Genomic DNA, 20,626 nt, shown 5'->3' with positions numbered 1-20,626 from the left:
TATTGACACCCAATTCAAATCTTCATACATGTACTTTGTATAACGATGTCCATCACATTCCACCATCCTTGCTAATCCCCTGCTCTCTCCCTTTCCCTCCCACCCTTCTTTCCTATCTAGAATTCATCTAATCCTCCCATGCTCTCCCTCCCTACCCCACTATGAGTCAGCCTCCTTATATCAGAGAAAACATTCAGCATTTGTTTTTGGGGGGATTGGCTAATTTCACTTAGCATTATCTTCTCCAACACCTGCAAATGCCATGATTTTATTCTCTTTTATTGCTGAGTAAAATTTCATTGTGTGTATATGCCACATTTTTTAATCCATTCATCCACTGAAGGACATGTAGTTTGGCTCCACAGTTTAGCTATTGTGAATTATGCTGCTATAAACATTGTTGTGATTGTGTCCCTGTAGTGTGCTGTTTTTAAGTCCTTTGAGTATAGTCCGAGGAGAGGAATAGCTGGGTCAAATGGTAGTTTCATTCCCAGATTTCCAAGAAATCTCCATACTGCTTTCCATATTGGCTGCACCAATTTGCAGTCCCACCAGCAATGTATGAGTGTACCTTTTTCCCCACATCCTCGCCAACACTTATTGTTGTTTGTCTTTATAATAGCTGCTATTCTGACTGGAATGAGATGATGTCTTAGAGTAGTTTTGATTTGCGTTTCTCTGATTGCTAGAGATCATGACCATTTTTTCATACATTTGTTGATTGATTGTATATCTTCTTCTGACAAGTATCTGTTCAGATCCTTGGCCCATTTGTTGATTGGGTTATTTGTGTTTTTTTGGTGTTTAGCTTTTTGACTTCTTTATACACCCTAGAGATTACTGCTCTATCTGATGTGTGAGGAGTAAAAATTTGTTCCCAAAATGTGGTCTCTCTGTTCAGAATCTCTGAGCAAATCCTCAATAATTGAAGGACTTTTAGCCACTAACACCAGAACTCAGCACCCTTCTCTGCATGTTCATCTATCTGGCAACAGTAAATAGGTTTAGGTTTTCATCTAATATTTGTTACACACTCAAGTCCTCACCTTGGAAAACATCCCCAAACTCCAGTACCTCTAGGACTGAGTTCTGTTGTTCTTGATAATTATCCAGTTTCTAGCACCTTACCCCCTATTGACAAATAGGTGGTGGCTAACTCTCTGCCTTCTTAATTCCTGAGCCCCACAAGGCCAGGAACTGTACTGAGTTTACCTGGATCTCAGCAGTGCCTCAGTCCCTGGCATAATGCAGTGCTATACAAATGTCTACTCATTTAATTATCTTTTGGATTTCTAAATATCACTTCTCATTCCCTTACTGGGACATCCACCTAGGAAATAGTGAACTTCAGACAAACTGCTTTATAAAACCATGGTCTGTTATCTGTTGGCATACTTTCTAGGTACCATGTTCATTTCCATCTTCTGAATTTCCTACCAGTTTCTGTATTGGTGACTTCCAGGGTCTATCCAGTTGGACAATTTCATATGCAGAAACTAAGCTATGCTGCACCAGGTCCAAATCATGACACTAACAACACTTTGACCATAGAAAGTTTTTTGATCTCTCTAGCTCCCTGGTTTCTTCATCTTTCAAGGAAAAAAGGTGGGACTGGATAACCTTTGAATTGCCTCCTCCTCTTGAATTTGGGCTCAAATAACTCTTGAAGTCTTTGAATGTGATAGAATACAAGTAGCATGTGAGAGAAGTGACAAAGACCCAATTTCCAGATCTAGAAATTGGCAGCTCCCACATCCTGTGTCTTGGAACACTCATTCTCTGAGGTCTGAGCTACCACGTAAGAAGCCTAGTGGCTCTGCTGGCAAGATCGTGATGTGATAGTAGGAGCAAATGTGACTCCATTTTGTTTTATGACTTCATCCTGTAAAACAACCATGCCATGACTGGGGCAAGATGTTCTTTTCCTTTTGCTATAGAAACCTTTAAGAACACGGAACTACCTATTGTTTCTGTAACTAGGGTAATAGGGCTCTGTTTCTGTAACTGGTGTAACTGGGCTAACTGTGATTGGTTAGGCTTCCCTCCGATTGACTGCACTGTCCTGCTTCTGTAACCTGGCTTGCTTGCATTGGCTAGACCCCCGAACGTCCCTTTTGTGGTTTTCAGGCTTATAAGGAGTGCCCTTGCAATTGTTTGGGGCTGATCAGGGGAACAGCTTTATGTCCTGGTCAGCTGCTACCGGTGTGCTTCAATAAAGGCTTGATTCGATTATACGTGAGTGGTCTGGAAGTCAGTTTATGAAACCCTGGGACGAAGCTTTAACTATAACAGTGAAGACAGGCCCTACACCACATAGAGAGAAAGCAAACTAACTCAGTCCTGATTTCCAGCTATCCCCACCAAGGCACCACTCAGGGTATTAAAATCCCTGGGACCCTCCAAATTAGGCCAGCCCCCAGCTGAAAAATACCAAGTGACCCCAGTTGATATCACAGAAAACAGAAGAATCACCCTGCTGAGCCCTGTCCAAACTCTTAATCCACAGATCATGAACATTGACCACTGATGAAATTGATTATTTTAAAAATACTAAGCTTGGCATATCTGTTACATGAAGATAGATACCCTAAAAAGTAGATGGCACTTTAAGCATTTAAAATGGGAAATCTGCATCTAGATATATTGAAACCAACCTATCCTGAAAACCTGGCCTCTCAAAACACTTAAAATACTGGATCAACAATTCTTCCAAATCATTTTTAAGGCATAGCCAAGCTCACAAAGGATAAGAAAGTATTCAGAAGTGAAGGATCCCAGAAAGAATCTAGACTAATAAACTGGCACTAAAACTGGCAGCTGCCCCAAGAATATTGGCTGGCCTCCAAAAAAGCAAGAGTCTTTGGATTTGATGAGTGAAATTCTTATGTCTTCACAGAACAGGGAATAGAAATGAAGATGCTAAATAAAGACAAGACCCTATAGGGTTGTGCCCTGCATGAGAGACTGGATTTAAAAAAAAAAAAAAAAAAAAAAAAAAAACCAGCCTTGCACAATAACTAGCAAACTTTTTTTGACCTTGAATGGGGGGGGAGGACATCTTTGAGAATCTGTTAACAGAAGCAATTTTCACACCATGAAGAGGTATATCAAAACATCACACTGCACCCCATAGATACACACCAATTATTTCTTGTCAATTTTAAAAATAAAAATATTAAAAAAACAATAACAGAAAGAAGCAAGTCTCACATAGACTGAGAGATACAATTCAAAACTATCTTCACACTCCAAAAACACTAAGAAATTAATGTAAAGTGGCCTGACATTAGGAACAGTTCCAGGTACCTAACAAAACAAAGGCAAATTCCTCCTAAGAGGTGGACTCTCCACCCCAATCTGTAAGACTCCTACACAGGAAGGCAGAGGAGGGCTGCAGCCGGCTGGTGCAGACTGGCTTGAGAGAGGCCATTGTGTGATCTCTTCCCAACTTCACGTTCTCAATGTCAGCTGGCAGTTTGAAATTGGCAACCACCGGAGCATGTTCACCACAGAAGTTGGCAAAGAGCACAAACTGGGCTCTCTTAAATGAAAGCCAGTTTCTCAGTGCTGCGCTAGATCACACTCACTATTAGAAATAAAATGAACAAAAAATCAGCAGAAATAGCACAATTAAACCTCTGAAGATTTCATATGGTGAAATTGTAGAATAAACAATGTAAAATGAGAATCTTTCACATGTTGCAGAAAAGAGAAAATCACAATCATGGGCAAAAAGTAAGAAATTATAAGAATGATCAGATATGAAAAAGATTTAAGATAGAGAATACTATGGCTTAAAAAGCACTTGGGAATCTTTATTTAGTAACTTATGTGCTATCAGCTGGCATATAAAAATGAGAGAAAATGCAACTCCAAACTACTTCCACTGGCCGCCATTTTGCCAGTGCTCCTTGCCCTATTTTGAAATCAGGCTGCCGGTACCATGGTATTGTTGTTGTTGTTGTTGTTGTTGTTTGCCGTTCAATTGGAATTATGCACCATGAGTTAAAACAATTCCCAGAGATTATTTGTTTTGTGTTTTTGCTTCTTTTGTATTTTTTAATAAAATATATCATCCTTACAAAAATTATAGCTATCAATATAAAGTGAACACCATAATATGGTATTATAATATAATAAGAAATACACATTCAGCCTTTATCTTCAGTTCCTCACACAGACCTCCTACATCCCTGGGAATTTCCTGAGTGACAGGAATGTCTTTTGTGCCAGTGACTTGTAAATAGTTTCAGGCTGGTAGCCAGAAAGAACAAAGTTTGATGAAAAGCCTAGAATTTTCAGCTCCAGGGACAGGAAAGAAGCTGGAAGTTTGAGCAAATAATCAGTCATGCCTATGTGATAAAACCTCCATGAAAACTCCTACAAGACAGGGCTTGGGGAGCTTCTGGGTTGGTGAATGCGTCTATGTCCCAGGAAGGTGGCATACCCAGGCTCCACAGAAGAGAAGCTGGGGACCCATTGAACACACTCTGCTACCTCTCCGACCACTGTTCGTTGGGATGCTTTATAATAAACCAATAATAGTCAATGAAGTGTTTTCCTGAGCTTTGTGCATTGTTCTAGCAGATTATCAAATCCAAGGTGGAAATATTGGGGATCCCCTATTTATAGCTCTTCGATCAGGACCAGGGGAGGCCTGGGACTTGTGGTTAGCATCTGAAGTAGGGCAGTCTCAGGGAATGAGCATCTACCCTGTGTTAACTTCAGGTAGCTAGGGTCTAAGTTGAATTGAATTGAATTGAAGAATGGGATTTTGCAAGACACTCGATTGGTGTCCACAGAGTTGCAGAATTGGTCTACATGGAAAAAAAATGCCCACAGATATGGTGCCAGGGTTTTATGAAAACACAGTCACAGTTGGTATTTTCTATATCTTGTGATGAAATATACCATCCTTACAAAAATTATAAACATTACTGTCATGAACTCCCACCACTCTTGTGTTCACCCTCCCCTTTTCCTACCTTTCCTCCCTAGATTTAGCCAAATTTCAAGTTCATCTTATTAATCCCAAGGATGATTTGATTCTCCTGCATGTATTTGGATACACAAGTAATAAATACATTATGCTAGGTTTAATGTTTTAAACTTTAAATAAATTCAGAGAGTTGCCCTTTAGACCTATAGATACTGACACCAAACCAGCATCTGTGGGCCGACACTGATCCACGCCACTGCTCTACTTATTTTCTCTTATTTTATTACTTGAATATATAATTTATTTAATAATTTTGAAAAGTAATTTGACACTAGCTAACAAAATTATACATTCTCTCTGACTCATTAATTGTACGATTAATGAAATTAGTTAGGACAATTAGAGATCAGCAGGAAAGGGTGTGGGAGAGAGCAACAGCCACAGACACCAAAAGTGATCTCAGATACAGAGGGTGCAGAGAGACAACTCCCTGAGTTCCTCCACTCTCCATGGAGACACCTTCTCTAGGCTTGGATTAGTAAACACTTCCCTCTCCATCAGATTTGACACAGGCCTGGGTCTTAGAAGCCAGGTGCTTGGACTAACTTTCCCAGTTGTGTGACTATACTCCAGAATAGATTCCCATAGTCTCCATGCACTTAGGGTCTTCCCCACATAGTCTCTGCTCTGAACTCCCTTCCTTGAAAGACAAATATACACAACATATTAGAGGTTTCCAACTAATATTTGAGCTCTAAAACATCTTTGAAATCACCTTGATAAAGAACACATTTGTTGTGGGGCATGGTGGTGCACACCTGTAATCCCAGAAACTCAGGTGGCTGAGGAAGGAGGATCACCACGTTCAAAGCCAGCCAGTCTCAGCAACTTATCAAGGCCCTAAGCAGTGAGGCCCTGTCTCAAAATAAAATTTAAAAAGGGCTGGGGATGTGGCTCAGTTGATAAGCACCCCTGGGTTCAACCCCAGGTACCAAAAGCAAAAACAAACAAAGCAACAACAAAAAGCACACATTTACCTAGAATCAAATGTGCTCAATTTTAATGGCAGGGGTTTAAGCAGTAATGAAAATTGATATACCCATGGAAACACCAATGTAAGATAAAGAACATTTCCATCGCGACCAAAAGTTCTTGTGTCCCTTTTCCAATAATTGTCAAGTTTTTCTCTTTTATTGTCAATCCTTATTATCTACTCTGGCCCCAAGCAAACAGTGATTTTCTTTCTGTCTTTGCAAATTAAGTATGACTTTTCTAAAGATTTGTATATTGGAATCATAGAATTTGACTCTTATCTGGAGTTTTTGCTCACCATACAACAGCTATAAACATTCATAAACAAGTTTCATTTGGATATACATTTTTCACTCCTCAAAGGTCAATATCCAGGAGTGAAATTACCAGGTCATAATGGTAAGTTATAACAGTGTGATACTCTTGTGCTAACTGTGGCAGTATAGTACATCCAAACATCAGATAACATGAGTCTTGTGATGTTTCTATGTTTGATGATTCTTTTCAATTTCTTTTCTTTTTCACGTATACTTAGTATCAACTTGCTCATTTATACAGAAAAGTCTCCTGGGACTTTTACTATGATTGCACTGAAACTAGAGGTCCTTCCAACCCCTGAATATGGAAACTCTTTCCACTCACTTAGGTGCTCCTTAACTTCCCTCAGTAGTTTCATGCTTTTCTATTGTGAAGGTTTTTTTCCATATATTTTACTAAATATATGCAAATTCATTTTGTAGGATGCTTGCTATTCAAAATGGTAGCTTTCAATGTTCTATTTCTGATTGTGCATTCCTAGTATTTTAAGAATACAATTGTTTTTTCTGAGTTTGTCTTGACCTTATATTCTTTCAACTTGCATAACACACTTATTAAATTTATCCCTAATTATTACAAGATTTTGAAAACCTTTGTAAAGAGCATTTTAACTGCAATTTCCAATTGTTCTCTACTGATGTAAAGATACAATTGGTTTTCATAAAGTAACTTTTATCTTGAGATATTGCTATCCTGAGTTAGCTTCCTGATACTACTTTAAAAATGCCCAAGGTGATTACTCTATGAAACCAAAAGGCTTATTGTAACTCACATTTCTGAAGTTTCCAGCCCATACTCCAGTGGCTACTTACTTCTCTTTGAGGGCAGCAAATAAAGACAGCTCATGGGGAAACAAACCACTCCCTTCATGAGCCAGAAAGCAAAAAAGAAGAACTTCCCAGGCTCCCATAATTCCCTGGGGGCACACCCATGACCTAAGGACCCTGCACTAGGTCCCACACCTCCTAATTTTAGCAGCACTTCTCAATAGCACCACCACAGAGACCAAGTCCCTAACATGTGGACTGTTAGTGGCACTTCTCCAAACCACAGCCCTCTCTCACTCTTCCTGGGACCTTCTTGGTGGATTTCCTTTGGACTTTGTACCTTCACCTTATCACTTCCCTGATCACCACAGGAAGACTGGGTTCTTTCCTGATTTATTTGCCTCCTGTCTATGTAACAGACCTATGCTTCCAATACAACTAAAGTTGATATTTCTTTCTTATTTCCAGCCCTAGGATTTTGTGTATGGGCATTCTCTCATCAGGAATTATATGCATGTTTTGATTTTTGTTGCTTTGTTTTGTTTTTGCAAATACTTCCTATAAAGTTGAGGAAATGCTCTTCTATTTTAAATTTTATGAGGCATTTTGTTATCATACAATGGCATGCAAAATTTTCCAAGTGTTTTAGTCAACTTTTTCACTGACGTGACCAAACAAGACATAACAAGAATAATTTTAGAGGAGGATGAGTTTATCTAGGGGGCTCAGGGTTTCAGAGGTCTCAGTCCACACCTGGCCAACTCCGTTCCTCAGGGCCCAAGGTGATGCAGAACATCATGGCGGAAGGATGTTGAGGAGGAAAGTCGCTGGGAACTTGGCACCAGGAAGCTGAAGAGAGAGCTCTGTTCAAAAAGGACAAAATATAAACCCAAAGGCCCACTCCAGCGAGCCACCTCCTCCAGTCACACCCTACCTGCCTACAGTCACCTCTCAGTTAATCCCTAGCAGGGGATTAACTCACAGATTGGGTTAAGACTCTCATAACCTGATCATTTCACCTCTAAACATTCTTACATTGTCTCACACATACATTTTTGGGGAGATACGTAATATCTAAACCATAACACTGTATCTGATAATATCATTATCCAACCTTTTTTATTTTGTTAATAATTAATTAGATGAGTTTTATTTTTTTTAATATTTCTTTTTTAGGTGTAGATGGACACAATGCCTTTATTTATTTATTTATTTTTATATAGTGCTGAGGATCAAACCCAGGGCCTCACCAGTGCCAGGCAAGCACTCTACCACTGAACCACAGCCCCAGCCCCAAATAGATCAATTTTAAGTGTTAAATTTTGAATCAACCATGCATTCTTAGGTCATGCTGTATTATATTTTCATATATTGCTAGATTCAATTTGCTAATATTTTGTAAATAATTTTTATACCTTTGTTCAAGAAGTAGTAGTTTTCTTTCTTGGCAACAATCTGTGTGGTTTAGGTACCATTGTGGTGTTGGCTTCATAACAGATCTAGGAAGTATTCCTTTCTTCCGTGTCCCAGGATGTTGTGTCTGTGATTGGAATAATTAACGCCTAAACAGTGATGGCATGTACCAGTGAAGCAATCTGGGTCTGGGATTATCTTGTAGAACAAAATTTAAATTCAATTTATTTAACTTATTCAGAGTCATCCAAGGTTCTGTGTCTTATTGAATCAGTTTTGGTAATACATGTTCAAGGAATTCATCCTTATTGCTTTGTTTTTTTGGTATATCATCATAAAGTTATTTATAACATCCCTTTTTTTGTTTCAATCTCCATTATTATATTAGTTTTTTATGTGGCCTATTTTCTTGATCAGTCTAGCTACAGAATTATCAAATTTATGATTTTTGTTTTAAGAACCAACTTTTGGCTTCATTTGGATATCAAACTTTAAATTAATTATACCCTTTAGTATTTCTTTTCTTTTTATTTTCAACTTAATTTGTTTTTCTCTTTCTAGGTTATTAAGGCAAATGCTTAAGCCACTAATCTTAAAACTTTCCACTTTCCTAATAGCTCTATGTGTCATTCTGAGTACTGTGGCTATATCCCACAAGTTTAACTACCCTGGTTTTCTTTTTCGTTCTACTCAAAATATTTTCTAATTTCCCTTGTGATTTATTCTTTGATTCATGGGTTAAGTTTCAATATGTTTGGAGATTTTCCAGATGTCTTCCAACATTGGCTTCTCATTTAATTGTGTTGTGGTCAGAGAAGATACTATGTATGGACTGCTTTTGCTCAAACTTTTGACACCAGCTGTCTTTCCCACACAAACCAATTCTCCAGCTCTCCAGACATCAACTGAGTATCTTACAATTCATTTCTGACACAAACCATGCAGAGTTAGCTCAGACTCCAGAGGCTAAGGTCTCAGTCCCATAGGAACAACCCTCCTTTAGAGGTCACTGGCCAACCTTGGAGGTCCTCTGCTTCTGACCATCCAGTTATAAATCAAGGGTTCCCATGACCCCCTCCTCAGTCCTCAGATCATACTCAGATAACTATTACCAGTTTATTCCAAAGAATACAACTCAGGAACAGTCAGAAGGAAGACATATACTCTTGAGGATTTTTGTGCCTTTTTGATAGCTAAATCTGTAATGTTAAGAACTGTGACACTATCCCTACTAGTATTCCTTGTTCTGAAGTCTATTTTATGTGACATTAATGTATCTGTTCTTGCTTTTTAATCTTAAGGTTTGCATCACACATTTTTTTGTCCTTGTTTTATTTTAAATTTATCTGCTTGATATTCAAAATGAATGTCGTATAGACATTGTATAATTAGATCTTCTTTTATCTAATCTGACAATACGCTTTAGTTGAAGCATACAGAGCACTGACATTTAATGTAAGTATTCATGTAGTTTGACTTACATTCACTAGTTATTTGTGTTTTCTTTCATTCATTTATTCTTTACTTTTTTATCCTTTTTAATCTTACTTCATTTGGGATCAAGTGTGCTATTTTATTATGACATTTTATCTCCACTCTAGGCTTATTGATGATATTTCTTTCTATTTTTAATGTTTTCTATAGGGTTTTAAATGAGGATAATTATTACAATGTAAATTGAACCAGTATTATATTACTCTCATGTATAATGAGACTTGTATAATATTATACTTCCATTTCCCCACTTGGGCATTTTGTGATGTCATTGCACATTGGCAACATATTAATTCTATGTACTTTCCATACTCCATGACATATTGGTATCAGTCTTTAGATAGGTGATAATATTGTTGAAAATGTTTAAAATAAGCCGGGTGTGGTTGGATATGCCTATTGTCCCAGCTACTCAGGAGGCTGAAGCAGGAGGATCAAAAGGTCAAGGCCAGCCTCAGCAATTTAGTGAGACTGTCAGCAACTTAGCAAGACTGAGTCCCAAATAAAGAATAAAAGTTCTGTGAATATAGCTCAGAGGTACAGAGCCCCTAGATTTAATCTTGCACACTTTTTAAAATTTTTTTATTCTAATTTGTTATATATAACAGCAGAATGCATTACAATTTATAATACAAACATAAAGCCCAGTTTTTCATATCACTGGTTGTATACAAAGTATATTCACACCATTCATACATGTACTTTGGATAATGATGTCCATCTCATTCCACCATCATTTCTAACCATATGCCTCCTCTCTTCCCCTTCCACCCCTTTGCCCTATCTAGAGTTCCTCTATTCCTCCCATACTCATGCTCCTCCTCCCTACCCTACTTTGAATCAAACTTCTTATATCAGAGAAAATATTCTTTATTTGTTTCTTTGGGGGGGATTGACTAATTTCACTAAGCATTATCTTCTCCAACTGCATCCATTTACCTGCAAATGCCATGATTTTATTCTATTTTTATTGCTGAGTAATATTGGTATTAGTTCTTCTTTAAAGGGCTTGTAGAACTTGGCTGTGTCTCCATCTGGTCCTGGGCTTTTCTTGGTTGGTAGGCTTCTGATGGCATCTCTATTTCATTGCTTGATATTGGTTTGTTTAAATTGTATATATCATCCTGATTCAATTTGGGCAAATCATATGACTTAAGAAATTTGAAAATGCCTTTGATATTTTCTATTTTATTGGAGTACAAGTTTTCAAGATAATTTCTAATTATCTTATATATTTCTGCAGTGTCTGTTGTGATATTACCTTTTTCTCTCTCCTTCTCTTCATTATTGTAGCTAAGGGTCTGTCAATCTTATTTTTTTTTTCAAAGAACCAACTTTTTGTTTTTTCGATTGTTTCTTTTGTTTCAATTTTATTGATTTCAGTTATAATTTTAATTATTTCCTGTCTAAATTTAGTTATTTCCTATCTTCTACTGCTTTTGGTATTGATTTGTGGCTTTGAGATATAATGTTAAGTCACTTATTTGTTGACTTTTTCTTCTTTGAAGGAATGAACTCTATGCAACGAACTTTTCTCTTAAGACTGCATCCATTGTGTCCAGAGATTTTGGTATGTTGTGTCAGTGTTCTCATTTACCACTAAGAATTTTTTTTAATATCCTCCTTGATGTCTTATGCAACCCACAGTTCATTCAGTAGGGTATTTTTTGTCTCCAGGTGTTGGAGTAATTTTTTTTTGTCCTTGATTTCTAATTTCATTCCATTATGATCTTATGAAATGCAGAGTCATATGTCTACTTTTTTGTATTTGCTAAGAGTTGCTTTGTGGCATATTATATGGTCTATTTAAGAGAAGAATCCATGTGTTGCTGAGAAGAAAGTTTATTCATTAATTGAAGGATGAAATATTCTATATATCTTAGTTAAATCTAAATTATTGATTGTATTATTTAGTTCTATAGTTTCTTTGTTTAACTTTTGTTTGGAAGATCTATCCAGTGGTGAGAGAGGTGTGTTCAAGTCATGCAAGTTTATTGTGTTGTGGTCAATTTGACTCTTGAACTTAAGAAGAGTTTGCTTGATGAACATAGATGCTCCATTGTTTGGTGCATATATATTTATAATTGTTACGTCTTGTTATTCTATGGTTCCCTTGAGCAGTATGAAATGTCCTTCTTTATCGATTTTGATTAACTTTAGCTTGAAGTCTACTTTATTTGATATGAGAATGGAAACCTCTTCTTGTTTCTGCAATCCATATAAGTGGTATGATTTTTCCCAACCTTTCACCTTCAGTCTGTGTATGTCTTTTCCTATCAGATGAGTCTCCTGGAGGCAGCATATTGTTAGGTCTTTTTTTTTTTTTTTAATCCAATCTGCCAGTCTATGTCTTTTGATTGGTGAGTTTAAGCCATTAACATTCAGGGTTATTATTGAGACATGATTTGTATTCCCAGCCATTCTTTTTTATTTTTGTTATTTAACTAGGCTTGGTTTCTCCTTTGATTAGTTTTTCCTTTAGGATACTACCTCCCTCTGCTGATTTTCATTGTAGTTTTTCATTTCCTCTTCATAGAATAGTTTGCCAAGGATGTTTTGTAGTGCCGGTTTTCTAGCTATAAATTCTTTTAACTTTTGTTTATCATGGAAGACTTTTATTTCATCATCAAATCTAAAGCTTAATTTTGCTGGATATAAGATTCTTGGTTGGCATCATTTTCTTTCAGAGCTTGATATATGTTGTTCCAGGACCTTCTAGCTTTCAGGGTCTGGGTTGAAAAATCTGAAGTTATCCTAATTGGTTTTTTCTCTCATGGGCTTTTAATTTTCTCTCCTTATTCTGTATGTTAGGCATTTTCATTATCATATGCCTTGGTGTAGATCTATTGTGCTTTTGTATATTTGGCATCCTGTAAGCTTCTTGAATTTGGTTTTCCAATTTATTCTTCATGTTTGGAAAAGTTTTCTGATATTATTTCATTGTTCATTTCTTTGGTTTGGACCTCTATGCCTTCCTCTATCCCAGTAACTCTTAAATTTGGTGTTTTTATGCTATCCCATATATCTTGAATGTTCTGCTCATGGTTTCCTACCATCATCCTGTGTGGTCTACATTCTTTTCAAGATTATATATTTTGTCTTCATTGTCTGGTGTCCTGTCTTCCAGGAGGTCTACTCTGTTGGTGATGCTTTCAACTGAACTTTTAATTTGGTTTATTGTTTCTTTTATTTCAAGGCTTTGTTTGTTTGTTTGTTTGTTTTAGAACCTCTATCTCCCTATTGAAGTATTCTTTTTCTTCCTGTATTTGTTTATGTAGCTCTTTGTCAAAATGATCTTTTGCTGCCTATATTTGCTCTCTTATGTCATTCTTTAATTCACAGAACATTTTAGTGTTGTACATCCTGACTGAACTCCTTTTCTGTAATTTCTTCCACTGTGCTGGCCATGGATTCTAATAATGTGGTATCTTGATTTATTTGGGGGCACTTTCTTCCCTTGTCTTTTCATATTGTTTATGTGTCTTCCCTTCTAGCCCTGTGGATCCTAGACGTCATCATTTTTACCTTATAGGCTTATAGTGCTCCAGTAGGGTTCCAATACCTCTCCTTTGTGGGGGAAAGACAATGTTAACAGATCCCAATATAAACAACATATCACCTATAAACATTTTATTACTATTAAGACATTTATAGTTTGGCCACAATGTACAGAAATATTGAATTTGATTATTATCTATAATATAATCAGTAGGTTTTTAAAAGGGTTTAGTTTCTGATGGTGGACAATGAACTGGGGTTGAGGCATAGGATGATATGCTGAGGAGGCAGGATGTGAGGATACAGAGAGTGTATCTTAGGAAGTGTGAAACAGAATCTGATGAAGAGGGTTAATAGCAGGAGAATAAACAGGAAGTAATTTTGGTTAGAAAAGTACATGGGAAGACAGTAGAGTACATAGAACAAACACACATATGTATTAAGAAAAATAAAGGATGTTAAAATAGTAAAATTTGGAGGAAAAAAGGGGGAAAAATACATATTCAACACTAGTATACTAGTCAGACATCCCAGTCCTCAAAATCCTAATTCATGCAAAGTACTTGGTTTCGCACATGTTGGAGATGTGAGAGCAGAAGCAAGAGGGGGAAAGAAAAAGAGAAAAAATAAAATCTTGAAGGAAGAAACCAGGATTATTAATTGTTTGGGTTGGAGATCAGTAGCTTTCCTGCTTCCCTTCTCATCCAGTAGGTGGGGTAGTCTGCCGTTAGCTGGTATCTCTGTCCTCAGGATGGTGGAGGTAACCAGGGAGGGAAGGCTGGTCCTGGTGCAGGGCACCTGGAAGTGAGGTGGTACCTGCCACTTCCTGAAGGGAGACTGCACCTCAAGCGTCTCTTTTTGAATCCTCTTGTATGACTTGAGTGCTTGGTCCCATCTCCCTATCTTGCCTGAAGATTTCCCAATTCCTGGTCTTTCTATAAGTCTTTCTTTGAACTGTTGTACACTCTCCCTCTCCCTTGGTAATTCCCATCACCAGGGCTCCCGTGGGCAGCACCCTGATAGCACTTCGCTGCTGTAACACTGAGATCTGTTTTGTGTTGGGCAGTTACTGGGCCGGGGTACCTGCCACTGGGGAGAGGGGGGAGTTGGGTACCTGGCCAGCTGGAGTTCCAACCTGGGAGCTTCCCCTACCAAAGATGGTGAGGAAGGTGACCCAAGATGGAGGCGGGCTTCCAGCACCAGGGTGTTGGGTCAGGTGGGGGGAGCCAGTAAATGGCCTCATACAGTGTGTTCAGAGATGATCTCTGTGGTGTGCAGTGTTGTTGACTGTCTTTAGAGCCTATGGGATGTCCCCAGGTGCAGGCAAGCTACCATGGATAGGGGACTATGGCAGTAGCTGCAGAGTCATAAGATACAGGCAACTGGGGGATCTCCACATTGGCAGATGGGGGTCCACAGGGAGTGGCAGCTGGAGTTCCTGTGGGTGGGTACCAGCTGAGTGTCCTGCATGGGAATGGAGCAGCATCTGGGAGCTCTGTGCCCGGACCAATGCAGTGATCCTGCTAAGGCCTCCCTGAGCCCTGCGTGGTCTAGTAGTCAAGAGTTGGGTGTCAGGAGCCGGGAGTCCTTCTGGAACACTGAGGCCCAGATCCTTGTGCAGGGGCATAGTGCTAGTGATTTTGTGTGACAGCAGAAATCTATCACTCTCAGAGAAGCAATATTCCCACTAGTTGAGACCCAGGTCACAGAACGACACAGAATGCTGCCTCCCCCTGGCCCACCATCTTGGATCTTGATGGACCTTTATTTTATTTATTTATTCATATGTGGTGCTGAGAATCGAACCCAGTGCTTCACACATATAGGGGCAAGTGCTCTGCCACTGAGTGACAACCCCAGGCCTCCTCCTCTTCTTTGTTCTAATAATATCACTATCTATTTTAGTGCATGTCTGTCTGTAATTTGTTTTTTCGAGTTTTGTTTATCAAAAAAAAGTGTTTATTTTCTTCAGCTTTGAAGACTATTTTCATTAAATATAGATTTCTAGGTAGAAATTTTTGGCAATATGCTAAAGGCGCCTATCCATTGTCTTCTGCCTTGCACAATTTTCAGTTAGGTGTCATTAACAAGTCTCATCATGGGCCTTCTGAATGGACTGTTTTGCTGGGAATGCTGTTGGGACTTCCTCTTTACCACAGTTCTCAGCAATCTGATCATGAAGGAAGCACAGATGGCTAAATAATGGCCGATTTCACACAGCTAGTAAGGAGTGGAGGAGGAATGGAAGCCTAGGCAGTGAGAAGTCTAAAATTCACGTTTTTCTAACCATAACATTATTGTTGCTTTATATAAATGCCCCAGTATTATTTTGCCAAGGATGCCATAATGAATCATGGTAGGCTGGGTGGTTTCACTCACAGTTCTGGAAGCCAGATGTCCAAGGTGGAGGTCTTGACAGGTCTGTGTCTCCCAATCATCTCTCCTTGACTTGCAGGTGGCTGCCTCCTCACTGTATCTTCCTCTGGCCTCCTCCCTATGAACACACCACATGCTGTCTCTATAAGGATGCTTGTCATGGTGGATTAGGTATTATAACCTCATTTAACCTTGGTTACCTCTCTCAAGATCCAAACTCCAAATACAGTCCCTTTGGCAGTTAGGGCTTCAACATATAAGTTTTGAAAGGAAATAACTCAATCCGTAACAGTTCCTAGCTCTCCAGATGGAAACTTCAGCTCAGAAAACCAAGTTCATAATGCCAAACACTTAGTTCAAAGAAATTTCTAGATGAGTGGAAAATACACCACACACACACACACACACACACACACACACACACACATAAATGCCCTAATTCAGACATCAAGACTAGAGGAGCTAATTCCAGTCATGTAAAGTTATATAAAAGACAAAATCATAGATATACAATATACATGCACTAATAACTTAAAGTGGGTTGAAGTTGCTACGGAACTGTACCTTAGAAATCGTGCCTGCTCTATTTACATCATTGTGTTTTTATAGAGATGAAAATAATTAGCTAACACCACTTGTCTTCCTTCATCTTTCACTGTCCAGCAAGAAGCATTAATTTCTAACTGTACACTCTTCCGTGCCTACAAGAAGAAAAAAAATAAAAAAGAAAGAAAAATTAATTTCATGGTCTACAAGATTTATTGCGCTTGAAAATTCAAGTCAAATGGTAGGCTTAAAAATTATAATAAGGTTCATAAACCCATTATTACTCTGAGTTATTGCCCTGAAGCCTCAAATTTTATTTTCTGAAAATCTTTGAGGAATAAGGAATATTCTCTGGGACGATCTTAGTTTGTTCATCATGTTTAAATGTATGTACTGTATGTATGTTAGATTTACTCATTGTTTTGCAAATTAGTTATTTATTCTCCAAATGTGCATGCCTCGCGGGCTTAGCTTAGTTTGCTGATCTTTGTGAACCTCTGAAAATGTCATTTTCAATAGAGATTTTCTTCTAAATAAATGTATGATTTTTCTATTATGACCAGGTAATGCCAATTGCCGAACAATGACAAGGAAAATACGACTCATAATTCGTCTATTAAAAGCAAAGTCTTGAGAATACGTTATTTCAAAGTCATTTTAAGTAACTAGTAACTATAATTCTAAAATTAAATAAATTGACATAGCCTAACACACATTTTCATTTCTTAAAAAGAGTTATACAAAGAAATTGACTCTTTGGAGAATGTCAGGCTTTGGACAGGCATTTAAATTAATGTTCCATGAATCACAATTAATCTTATTTAGCAAATTAGTTCATATAATTAGTTTACATACACATGATTGGAACAATAAAACGCTCTCAGTTATGCAATTGTTCATTAGAATATTAAGTTACTGCCCTAGTTTTTTAAGTTTCAAAATCGTTTATAATTATTTCATATTTACTTCGCTTATGTTTTTATCACTGAATCTGGATTTCCATTTGTGAAGCTCAAAGGAAGAAGAAGTTAAAACATTTAGGTAAATGTCAATGTAACTGAATATGTAAATTTCAAAAACAGAAAAATAGATGCAAAAGAGTTTAATCCTTTCTGACAGCACCCTGAAATCTAATGTAGGGAAAAAAATCATCTTAAAAGCATTATCCATGCAGAACACAGACTTATTAGAGTTTTGTTTGAATCTGACTTTAAAATCTATGGTAATTCTATATCATTTATCTCTGACAGTCACATCACCAATGAAGAATTAATCTATTGGAGTTTCTGTCTCTTCTTCTTCTTTCTCTACTTTGTCTACGACCCTTATTTTTTCTGTCTCTCCCCCTTTCCCTTTTTCTTTTCCTCCATTTCTTTCTTCCTCTTGCAATGCCACAAAAGCTTACTTAATCAAACTATAACTTAATCAACTACCCTGATAACTTAGAAATCCATTACTAGAGGATTTTTCTATATAGAAGTATCTGTCCTAGCCTTGGCAGGAAATAGAAGGTTTTAGAATACACGGTAGTTATCTCTAAATGTTTGTAGCATCAAACAAGAAAATTCAAAATAGCAAGAGTAAGTCATTTTTTTTAACTTTACCTCATGAATAAATATTAAACACCACAAATGTGGATATGTCATTTTCAAGATTGTTATTTTAAGCCTCTTTGAAGGCTTTACCTGCAAGCTTTAGAAAACAATTTGATACACTTCTCAGATAGTAGCTGTTACAGGTTGGATTCATGTGTTCAATCCTCACTCTGCAGATCTCACAATGTGGCCTTATTTGGAGACGCTCTTCTGGAGGTCATCCATTAAAATGAAGTCAATAGATTCCCAATATGTCAAAGATGATTAATAATAATCCAATAATTGTTGATAATCATCATTGAAAATATTATTAAAATAAAAAATCAATATGATTAATTCCACAAGATTAACGACAATCCTTATAAATGGAGGAAACTTGCACACACAGGGGAATGCATGTGAAGATGGAGGTGGATATTGGAGTGGTGTTTTTACAAGCCAAAGAACACCAAAAGATAACAGAAATGCCCAACAAGGAGGACGAAAGGCAGAGATTCTCCCTCAGGTCCTCAGAAGGAAGCAAACCAACATCAGGATCCTGGACTCCTCCAGAACTGAGACAATAACTTTCTGCTGTCTGAGTCATTTCATGAGTAGTACTTTGCTACAGCAGCCCTAGTCAATTAGTGCAAGTAACTAACTTATGTGTAATTTCCATTTTTAATGTAGAGAGTTCTGATTCTGATCATGTTTTAATTTTGGTTTAAGATTCATCGCTACAGTGGTGAAAAAAAATTAGAATAAGGGCAAAAATAGGAAAATGAATCTCAATTTACAGTTGGATTATTAAGGTACATCCTGCTTTCAGGCTGGAAAACCTCAAATATTCAGGCATCACAGAACCAGTTCTACCTCATTATAACAAACTATCAGGCTGGTTATTGATCTATTTTGTCATTACTGCATCAAAAGAGCGCAGGCTTGGAATTTAAGACAAGACTTGTCCCAGAATGCAAGGCTAAAATAATATTCAAAATCAATGAATATAATACAGCATCCATATGAACAGAAGAATGATAGAAACTTTAAGGTCATCTCACATACTTATAAAAAAAACACATGACAGAACCAACAGCTTTAATCAATAAATTAGAAATAAAGGAGAATTTTCTCAATTCAGTGAAGGGCATCTACAAAAAAAAACCACAACTAAGATCATACTTAATGGTGGAATATTGAATGCTCAATGTCATGTACCTGAAATCTACTCCAAAATCTACACTAACCAAGACAGTGTTACTGTAACAACAGAAAAATAAGTTCTTGGAATAGAGCTCAGAAATAAACACTTATATTTATAGTTGATTGATTTTTGACAAGGAAGCCAAAATAACTCAATGGGTAATGGTAGAGTTAGGAGCAAATAATCAGCTAAAAATGCAGATCTACCTATGCAGAATGAAGTTGGCAAGGAGAGGCAAGATGGCGGATGAGAGTGAGGCAGCATTTCTCCTAGTCAGCTACCCAGAACTCAGGCAGTCGGAATACTACCTCTCCCTGAGGCTTACAGTAAAAACTCCTGAGACTGGAGTGTTAACACTCTAGCTGAACCAGAGACTATTTGAATCATTAATCAGATCTAAAAACAAACAAACAGAAAAAAAGCTTCTGTGGAGAGTGGATCCAGGAGCCATGTTGGGACTGCATCGCAGCAGACAATGGAACTGGAAACCAGATTCATGAGTATGCAGGGAGGTCTGCCACAGCCTGTCTGAGCCTAGCAAACCTGTGGAAAGTCAGAAACTGGGAGCATTTTGCCCAGAGAAACACAAGTTAGAGAGCCTGGAGAGAGCCCAGGTCTCCTCAGTCCTATGAGTCCTGCAGCTTGTGGGAACTGACAGGGATAGCTATAGAGGGTAATGTCAGGAGGTTGGAAGGGTAGGTGTGAGTGCATTTGGGTCTCTGCTTGCCCAGAAAGTCAATCCTGGCATCCACTGGGTACCTGGGGTCCATCTGGGCCAATACTCGCCAGGTCCCAACACCAGCGCAGTGCCTGTCTCCATCCCCAATCTCTCATCCACCAGTCCCCAGTCCCTGGGAGCTGCCAGGGCCCTCCATCCCCCCAGTCCCCAGTTTGCCAACTCCTGGGTCCCCCACCCAGAAACTTGTCCCACATACTAGACCCACAGCTTAGACACCAGCCTATGGTCCTGCCTGCCACCAGACATACCCTGCCCAGTACATAGCTTCCCAATAGGCTGTCAGGTCCCCACTCTGACCCACCTGGCCCAGGCCAGCTGGGCCTCCCAGATGTGGCCAACCAGGCCTCCCAGCTATTTCACCACCTGCCCGCAACCCAGCTTCACCAGCACACCACTTCCTCTCCAGGCCTGCAGCACAGCCTGCCCACACTAATCTCCCAAGAAAGGAAATTGGGAAGGCTTATACCCCAACCTTCAACTCGGTGAGCAATACAATAAAGAGGAAGGACACACGACAAATCATGGTCCATATTCCCACACTTGTTCATACTTCAAGAGGAATCAAGAAGAAAACCAGGTGGGTATAGACAGTGAACAGATTCACTCACTATTTTGTCCACCATAGTGGATACGACTCCTTAATTTTTTAACATTTCACCAAGATTTGTTGTTGTTGTTTGTTGTGGTTGTAGTTCTGTTCTGCTTTTTGTTTGGGGCTTTCTATAT

At 38.2% G+C, this 20,626-nt stretch overlaps 1 protein-coding gene across 1 annotated transcript in view; it reads right to left on the bottom strand.

Annotated features, from left to right (window-relative positions):
* LOC114095200 (cytosolic beta-glucosidase) overlaps positions 1 to 7,105 on the bottom strand; it is a 188,811-nt gene extending 181,706 nt beyond the window's left edge. The window contains exon 1 of the mRNA XM_027938386.2: positions 7,062 to 7,105. The gene's annotated coding sequence lies outside the window, so the exon portion shown is untranslated. The remainder of the gene's footprint in view (positions 1 to 7,061) is intronic.
* Between the last annotated feature and the right edge of the window lie 13,521 nt (positions 7,106 to 20,626).

Source organism: Marmota flaviventris, chromosome 7 (assembly GCF_047511675.1).
Source record: "Marmota flaviventris isolate mMarFla1 chromosome 7, mMarFla1.hap1, whole genome shotgun sequence".
In the NCBI taxonomy this organism is placed as follows: domain Eukaryota; kingdom Metazoa; phylum Chordata; class Mammalia; order Rodentia; family Sciuridae; genus Marmota; species Marmota flaviventris.
This window is presented reverse-complemented; position numbering and strand designations above follow the sequence as displayed.